Source organism: Montipora capricornis, chromosome 4 (genome assembly GCF_036669925.1).
Source record: "Montipora capricornis isolate CH-2021 chromosome 4, ASM3666992v2, whole genome shotgun sequence".
NCBI lineage: Eukaryota > Metazoa > Cnidaria > Anthozoa > Scleractinia > Acroporidae > Montipora > Montipora capricornis.
The window spans coordinates 35,781,512-35,790,163 of record NC_090886.1 but is presented as its reverse complement, the minus strand read 5'-3'; the positions used below and the strand labels follow the sequence as shown (position 1 = coordinate 35,790,163).

The window sequence follows — 8,652 nt, the reverse complement described above, 5'->3', positions numbered from 1 at the left end:
TTTGTGTTGTCTAGCTTTCAGTGTTCTGTGATTTTTGCGATTTTTCGCAAAATTCGCAACTTTTTCATTTGCGTGCAAACCTGGACATAAGTGAAATAAGTGTGGCAAGTGTCCACCGATGCGAGAACAAAGGATCAGTAGTTAAACGGAAGTCCCATTGTTCTTGAGGCCGGAGTTTTGCTTGCTCCAAAAAGTGTCTTGGGGTTTTAGGACGAGTGATTTTCAGAGCTCATTTTCGTGTTTACGGAACAGCTACTGGAAATCACAGTTTTGGTACAACTTTCACACGTCCTGTTAATTCCAAATTTCGCCCATGTTTAGTTCAGATCTAAGGCTTTCTTTTGGCCACTAAACCTCAACAAATAAGTACCTAAGCAAGAAGAAAACTCGTTATGAATTTTTAATGAGTATTTCTCCCATACTAAAAAGACAAAAAATGTAAAGAAGCTGATTTTATACTCCTTTTCCGAGGCCAAGAGAGGTCTACTGAAAATTCCGGGGTAAACTTAACCGCTAAGAAGATTAACATTTACATACTGCGATAAAATGCACAGCACATTTGACCATTTCCCCCCGTTTTCCTTGTATTCGGAGGCTTTTGGTTGGCGGTGACATTTCAAATTTAGCGCTACGAGATGAGGTCCCGGATGTGTTGCACCATTCTGCACGATGACTGCACTTAGTTAACGCAGACTCCTTCAATGAGGAATTGGCTTCTGAGTTATGCCAGAATCCATCAGATGACCTTCGGGAACTCGTAACATGTTATAATGACACCCTGAAAGCTGCCTTGGATGCAAGCATGCTCCATTATTAATGACAAGGACGATCGTCGAGAGACCTGCTCGTGTACCATGGTTTAGTAAGGAGATCAGGGAGGCGAAGCGTGAACAAAGGAAAGCTGAAAAGAGGTGGGGGAAGTCGCGACTGGACTCCGATCTTGCTGTTTTAAAGCAAAACGTAATGCTACCACCTGTCTTATGAATAAGGTTCGGAGGGAGTTTCACAGTAACTTTATAGACGAGAATAGTCCTAATCAAAGAAAACTATTCCGTGCTAGTCAGCGCTTTTTCGACCGCATAGTGGATGATGGTCTCCCACCTCATCTGGACAATGCAACTCAGTTTTCTAACGACTTAGCAAAATACTTTGTTAAGAAGATAGAAACCATCCGTAGGCAGCTCGACACCGATCAGACTGATTCAAAGCTAGGAGATAACATTCCGTCCGCTGTTCTCGTTGAGTCTGTGCCATCGTTCCCTGCCTTTAAGGTGCTGTCAGCTAGCGATGTTAAACAGCGCATCCAGAAGTCCGCCCTTAAATCCTGCCCTCTTGATCCTATGCCATCCATATTGGTAAGCAAATGCGAAGTTCTTCTCCCAGCTCTGACAAACATTATCAACAATTCTTTGCAGTCCGGATGTTTTCCTGACCTTTGGAAAGAGGCTCTAGTTTTCCTACTACCAAGATAAGAAACCTGGTCTTGATATCATATTTAAGAACTTCCACCCTGTGAGTAACTTGTCTCTTGTCGAAAACTCATTGAGAGGGCCGTATTCAACCAGATTCATAGACACTTGGTTAGTAACAACTTATACCCGGTTGCACAGTCTGCTAACTGGGAAAACCACAGTACTGAAACGGCGCTTCTGAAAGTAACAAACGATATCCTTAAAAAATATCGAGGATCCGTTACCAGGATTAATCATAGTAAAATTGAATAGGCGTTCTCTGGTATAATTTTTAAAAAATATAAGCTTTCGGCAGCCAGTCTACTGTCTTCGACGGATAAACATAACTGATAACATGAAACGAACCGTTAAATTATTTAAATATAGAGAGTGATATTTTGTCTACAATGATAACATTTATAAACAAATCCATGGATGTGCTATGGGTACTCCTTTCAGCCCCGTAGCGGCCAACTTGAAGGAAATCGAAGAACAGCAATCGATTCAACTCCTGTTCTGCCGAAAGTTTGCAAGCGTTATGTAGACGACAGTTCCTGCAGCTGCATTATTAAGAAGGATGCAGTCTCCTCCTTCCACAATTCACTGAATTCTATCGACCCGCATATTCCCTTCACCATCGAATATCAATCCAATAAAGAGTTGTCATTACTTGACACCCTCGTTTCGTGCGATTCTGGGAAGCTCAGTGTTGACGTCTATCGGACACCTACACATACAGATAGATACCTCGATTTCGACTCTCATCACGACAGAAAACAAAAATTTAGCGCTGCTGCAACACTTCGACATAGAGCTTTAAACCTTCCCAACTCTGAATCTGGTTAACCCCGTGAAACTGCTTCAATTAGCGCCGCACGACAGTCTAATGGTTACCCGCCAAAAATCACTTCTGGTATTATAAGAAAGAAATCTTCAACATCGACATCACCAACACCTGAGGAATTAGTCACTATGTTCTTCAAATGGGCTGACCAACGAATCGACAGAACTTTGCGATCCTTCCCTACATTAAAGGCATTACTGAGCCACTCAGGCAAATCCATGACATTCACGTCACTAAAACTCGCCAACAGGAATTCCCTGCCCCCAAGTTTCGACCTCCTAAAGACGATCAATGCAATGTTGTTTACAAAATCTCGTGCGTATCTTGTCCATGGAGTTACATTGGTGAAACAAAAAGATCATTCAGCACCAGGAAGAAAGAACATATCAGGAATATAAAACAATGTGCTAAAAGTTCTAACGTTGCAAAACATGAATGGACTTTTGATCATGTAATTCACTTTGATAACTCTACGATTATTGACAAAGGAAATAGTCGCATTAGAAAGACACTTGAGTCATGGCATAAGGCCAAAACTGTTGAGGCGGACAACAATTCATGCCCACTTCCTAGACAATACAACATTCTTTTAAACAAACACTAATCTTAGCGCTTTTAGCATTCCTCCGAACATTCTTTCTACATATTTTTAATTTATGCCTATCACTCTCTATATTTAAATGTTTTAACGGTTCGTTTCATGTTATCAGTTATGTTTACCCGTCGAAGACAGTAGACTGGTTGTCGAAAGCTCACATTTTAAACTCTCTTTCCCAGAGAACGCCTATTCAATCTTAAAACGATATCCTGTTAAAGATGAACTTGCAGCACGTTACCACCCTTGTGCTGCTTGATCTCAGTGCTGCTTTTGACACTGTTGACCGAAGCCCTCTTGACCAAAGGCGCGGTCTTCGAAGGAGGTAAAGCTCGACCGTGTCATTACGTGTTACGTCGTGTGGCATTCGCGGTTCGATAGCATGAAACGTCGAAGGGGTCCATTTTCACCCAGCATACCTGAAGTCGACGATCTTCAACAACTATTTGGTTCGACCCAAGGCAGGGTGTTGGTCTTGGACAATCTCACGGACGAAGGGGGCAACGACAAAGGCGTGTTGGATCTCTTCACGCGTAAATCGCATCATCCAAACATCACGGTTTTGTAATTGTGTCAAGATCTGTTTCCACCAGCGAAATTTGCCAAGACCATTTCGCGGAATTCGCATTACGTGATCGTCTTCAAGAATCCGAGGGATCAAGCTGGATTTCGTGCCTTGCCCCTCCAAGCTTTTCCGGATCGATAAAGGCACGTCCTAAAACCCTTTAATGCATGCATGCAACGACCCTATACGGTATATAATGGTCGATCTTCATCCTGCTTCAGACGATCGATTCCGGTTGCATTGTTCAGTCATGTGACGCAACAGGACGGTCCGACGGTGGTGTACGAACGCCGATGAGTGCTGTCTCCTCGTCTTCGCATGCCGGATCGCCATTTGATCAATTTCAGTGGGAACGGAACCCCTTGGAGTATCAATACATAACAATACATTACATTTATTAGTATATCCCAAAAGGGATTTTCAATACCAATTTACAAAAATATAAGTATTATATATACTGATGAAGCTATAATGTAAGGGAAAAATAGATAAATTACTAAAATATAAAACTATAAAATTGAAACTGCAATTAATTTATAAACGGGCCCACAATTCACGCCGGGCGGAACGTTTCAAACTAGTAACATTTGAATTGTTTTTGGTATCATCACACATAAGGATATGGAATGATCAAAGAAGAACCTCTGAGCTGTTGATGTACTTTTAAACATAATTTAGATGTTATTCTTTTGCCTGGTGTTGTAGCAATAGATGGTGGAGCGCTTGACCAACTTGGTTTCGAGGCAATTTGGAGCGAGGCCATGTAGAAATCTGTTTACCGTAGTGACGTTTCTGAGCTGTAGCATTTCATTTATGGGCAGCCAAATGAGTTCTTTTAGGGATGGTGAGATGTGGTCATACTTTCTTTTGCCAGGTAATATTCTATCAGCAAAGTTATGTAAGAGCTGCAGCTTGCGAATGTTCTGTTGTGTAGCTCCCGACCACACAGTTGAACAGTAGAACAGCTTACAAAATACCAAAGAATTCAGGATAACTAAAACGACGTCTTTAGTAAACAGGTGTCCGACTCTGTTGATTTGGCACAGTCCTAACAACAAGGATGATAAGTAATCTATGTGGTCATTAAACGATAGGTGGCTATCAAATATCACTCCCAAATCTTTGCAAGAGGGCGAGGGAGATAACTCTCTACCAAGGAAGGAGATAGTAACACCACTCAATCTTTTAACCAACTGTCTTGTTCCAAAAAGCATGAACTTCGTTTTTTGAGGATTGATGAGTAGCCGATTAGTGCAACACAACTCTGCTACTCTGTTAAGGTCTTGACCAATTTGACTGAGAGCATTGACGTTGTCATTAGTTGCAAAGGATAAGAAAAGCTTTGTGTCATCAACATAAGACTCAACTGAGCAGATTTTGATAGCATCAGGAAAGTCATTCATATATAAACTGAATAACAACAAGGGTCCCGAGATGAAACCTTGTGGGACACCGTGAGTTACAGTTAATGGCGAGGATGTTGATATTCCAACGCGAGTAGTTTGTTTCCTTTCTGTAAGATGGCTTTGGAACCAATGTAGAGCATTCTTAGATGTTCCTAGTGCCTGGAGCTTGTTTAGTAAGATAGAATGACAGATACTATCGAAGGCCTTACTTAAATCAATAAGTACCATGGCAGTAACTTTCTTTTCGTCAATAGCACTGAAGGCAGAAGGCTGAGGTCTCAGTGGAATGATATCTCTTGTTACCACTTTGATGTTTGGTCAGGTAATTTTCGTCTGACAGGAGTGTACTGTTGTAAAACAAGTTTCTCAGCCACTTTGGATAGTACTGGGAGGAGCGAGATCGGTCTATTGTTCTTCCAAGCAAGTGAAAAAATGGACGACTCCAACGACAGGTTTATGATACCTGTGATGATAGGCAAAGTGTGAGGCAAACAGTCCTTGATGGCTGAGATTGAAACTTAATCATATCATGGAGCTTTATTATTAGGAATTTCCATAATCACCTTGCGAACATGGAACTCGCCCAATATCGTGCTCAACGCAAACGTCAACGACGTGGAGGCTGAGCCCAAGATTTGAGTGAACGGTTGACCATGGCTGCCCAGATGCCGTCCGGTGTGGGATCCATCTGAGATACGACCCCTTGCACGTCGTCGGCCTGATTAGGGACACCCAGAGGCCCATTGCTGGAGGTGTTTTTGGAGACGCTGGGCGCACCCTCCCCGGATCCCAACAAGCTGTTGAGTGAGCTGGGACTCGACCCCCAAGGACTCGACACCAATGTCCTCGTGTCTCAACGGGATTTGATGATGCATTCATTGTTGGATGGAAGTATCCCTCCCGAATAAAGGGCTCAGATTCAACGCGATTATAGTATTTCAGATCAAGATTTACAAGATTATGCGACCAGTGATCCTTTGACCCGTTCGACAGTGGAACAAAAACAACCTCGCCAGAGACCTCTGCCTCCGTCCCCTCCTAGCAGTGTAGGCAGTAGCAGGCATAAAAGTGACCGTCGTCGTCGGGGAAGCGGCGGCGGCGGTTCTCCCGGAGGAGGCCAGGGTGGCGCCGGCTGAGGACCACCCATTGGAGGTAGCTGTGGGAGCAGAGGCAGTGGTCGTCGACGACGTCGGCTGAGTCAAGACGGGTTACGATGTCAAATGGATCCCTTTGCTCAAGATGCCCAACAATGCACCCATGGACGTCAGATTTGGAACATCACTCATTCCAATACGGTCACCACCGCCTACGAAGATAGACGTCGTCTTGGGTCAGTATCCAATAAAAAGGCAAAAGGCTTATCTCCAAGGATCCATTCTTCATCATGCCCAAAATCTAAAGACAACGACGCCTTGCCAGGGCGTGACAAGTTAGAGGGAAACGACGACGACAAGACCTAGGCATCCCGCCTTTATTAGCATTGGCCGTTCCCGGTCTGATAGCTGCGGGGAAAGCAGCCGCGTTAGGCAGTGTGGGGGCTCCTGCGAGATAAAGTGTCAAGAAAGGCTTGGAAACAGCCACCCGATGACGTCGACGATAAAAGTATAACGGGAACCTGTCCGAAAAAACCCAAGGATCGTCTCATCATGTCGTGGCGTATTGAACGTCAACTCCCGTTTCTTCAGAGCATCTTGAAAGAAGCCAATCATCAGCCGCGTCGTGAACGGTTGCAGTCAGCCAATGCCGATCAGATCAATGCCATCAGCGAGTTGGTCATGAAAACGCTCCGTCGCCAGATTCCAGTGTCTTCCACCACCCTTCAATGGTTACGACCGCATCGGAACGCCTTGAGAGAGATGGCCCGTCGCAAGCATTCCTTGAAAAAGCGACGCCAGATTATGATGGCTCAAACGGGCCGGGGTCTGTGGCAAGGATTGAACATGGCGTGCGAGCATTGTGTGCAACGATGAGAACCGTGCCGTGGCGCATTCGAAGACAAGTGCCCGATCTGGGCACTTTCATACAAGACCTGACCACGCTACCGGTGGATCAATAACACCATCTTCTCTTGGAGGTCCGAGATCAGATGATCGAGGCGATCAGTCAGTTGGCCGACGAGGTGTTACACCGAAGGATTCTCCTATCGAGGTATACGCGTCTCAAATTCACTGCCACTCTAGGCGACCCAGAGACCCGGCCGGGTTTAAGACTCGCTCTTACCACTCGTTGAATTTGATCCTGGCAGTCCCTGGTTCAGCCTTTCGGCTACATTTGTAACTAAGCACCAGCCAACTGGTTTGAGTCCGGCCAGTTGGGATTCTTAAAGCTGTTGTTTTAGATCTGTTCGTTTCACAGCCCGTGAAAAGCACCTATCGGGGAATGGTCAACGATGTATATATTTGCTCCAAAAACGTTTGCTCTTGAAAGACCGTTGAAATTGAATAAAATTGGTACAAAATCCTAAAGAAAGCATACAGTAAGGTTTTTAACAGAAACAATTAGATCAGCTTTCCTTTTTTTGGGGGAGGGGGGGGGGGGAGTAAGGGTGGTTGAACAGTCAGCACTTTGCCCCATTTTGCATTGAGTCAAAAACCCTGACTCTGGTTTTCATAGATACATCAGTTGAACTCATATAGGAGCAAAACGGGGACGTCACTTAGCGACGGCGCGCGCATGAAAAATTCTTACAAAGAAATCAAATAAGAGTAGAATCCAGTCTTTTCTGCTTGCTTTCCTTTTATCAACTAACGTGCCTATCCTGTGGCTAACAAACACTTATTAAATGATTGGCCCCAAGGAAAACTCGAGAACCTCACTGCTCTCCGTTGTGAATTTTGTTATACCTTCTAGATAAAAGGGTACCACCTTACGACTTTACTTTATTTAATGATTATTCACAGAAGGCGAGGTGAATATTCGTCTCGGTTTTTATTCACCGATATTAACCTAGCCCGATGTGAGTAATTGTTTTAGTATAATTACATAGGTGATTGTTTGAAAAAAAATATATGCTTTTTCTTTAAAACTAATTTTTTTCGTCTGCCACTTCGACAAAATGGCTTGCGGCCATTTTGAAAAAAAAAAAACGCTTAGGTGATTATCGCACAATTATCACCTCAGGTGCAACCAATCAGCGCAGAGATTTTTTAATACTCACCTATGTAAATATACTAATGCAAAATATTGCATGACAGCAAAATACTTTTTGTTCACGCGGGCTGGTATACACACTTGCCAGGGTGGATTAGGTGCACAACCTGATCAAGTGCGAGTCCGGACAGTCAAGTTGATTTATTTTTTTTGGGAGTTCGTAAGTTTTTACCCTTGGCACGTGACGCATTCTCCTCCAATAGGAAAACGCATTTGAGTTTAGAGGTATAACAAATCAATTCAATTGTCATCACTCGACTAAAGTATTTACATACCTTTTTTGCACCGGTTTAATTTGCACTTTAGCCATCTTGGTGCTATGGCCTTACCCATACACAGAGCAGATATATTGCAGTGTTTAACGAAGTGAGGGGAGTGAGATTTGATCCCCTCTGTCACTAAGCCTATTGGTAGATATCTGCCCTTGAATGTATCATTTGACAGCGTGTCGCAGTCATTGTGCCGTTGAGCGCCGCCTCCACCACCGTGAGAGCATACTGAGGATGCAAAACCGCGAAAATAATATATTCGTAAGACTGACTCGGAAATGTGAGTGAAATGTGAAATAATGTCGAACAGTGTTTAATAAGTCTTACCGAGATTCCAATCAAAATATCTTCTTTCAACATCTGAAAGAGAGG

General features: G+C 43.7%; 1 protein-coding gene across 1 annotated transcript in view; it reads right to left on the bottom strand.

Annotated features, from left to right (window-relative positions):
* Positions 1 to 8,332, bottom strand: part of LOC138044664 (uncharacterized) — a 37,112-nt gene extending 28,780 nt beyond the window's left edge. The window contains exon 1 of the mRNA XM_068891122.1: positions 8,287 to 8,332. The gene's annotated coding sequence lies outside the window, so the exon portion shown is untranslated. The remainder of the gene's footprint in view (positions 1 to 8,286) is intronic.
* Between the last annotated feature and the right edge of the window lie 320 nt (positions 8,333 to 8,652).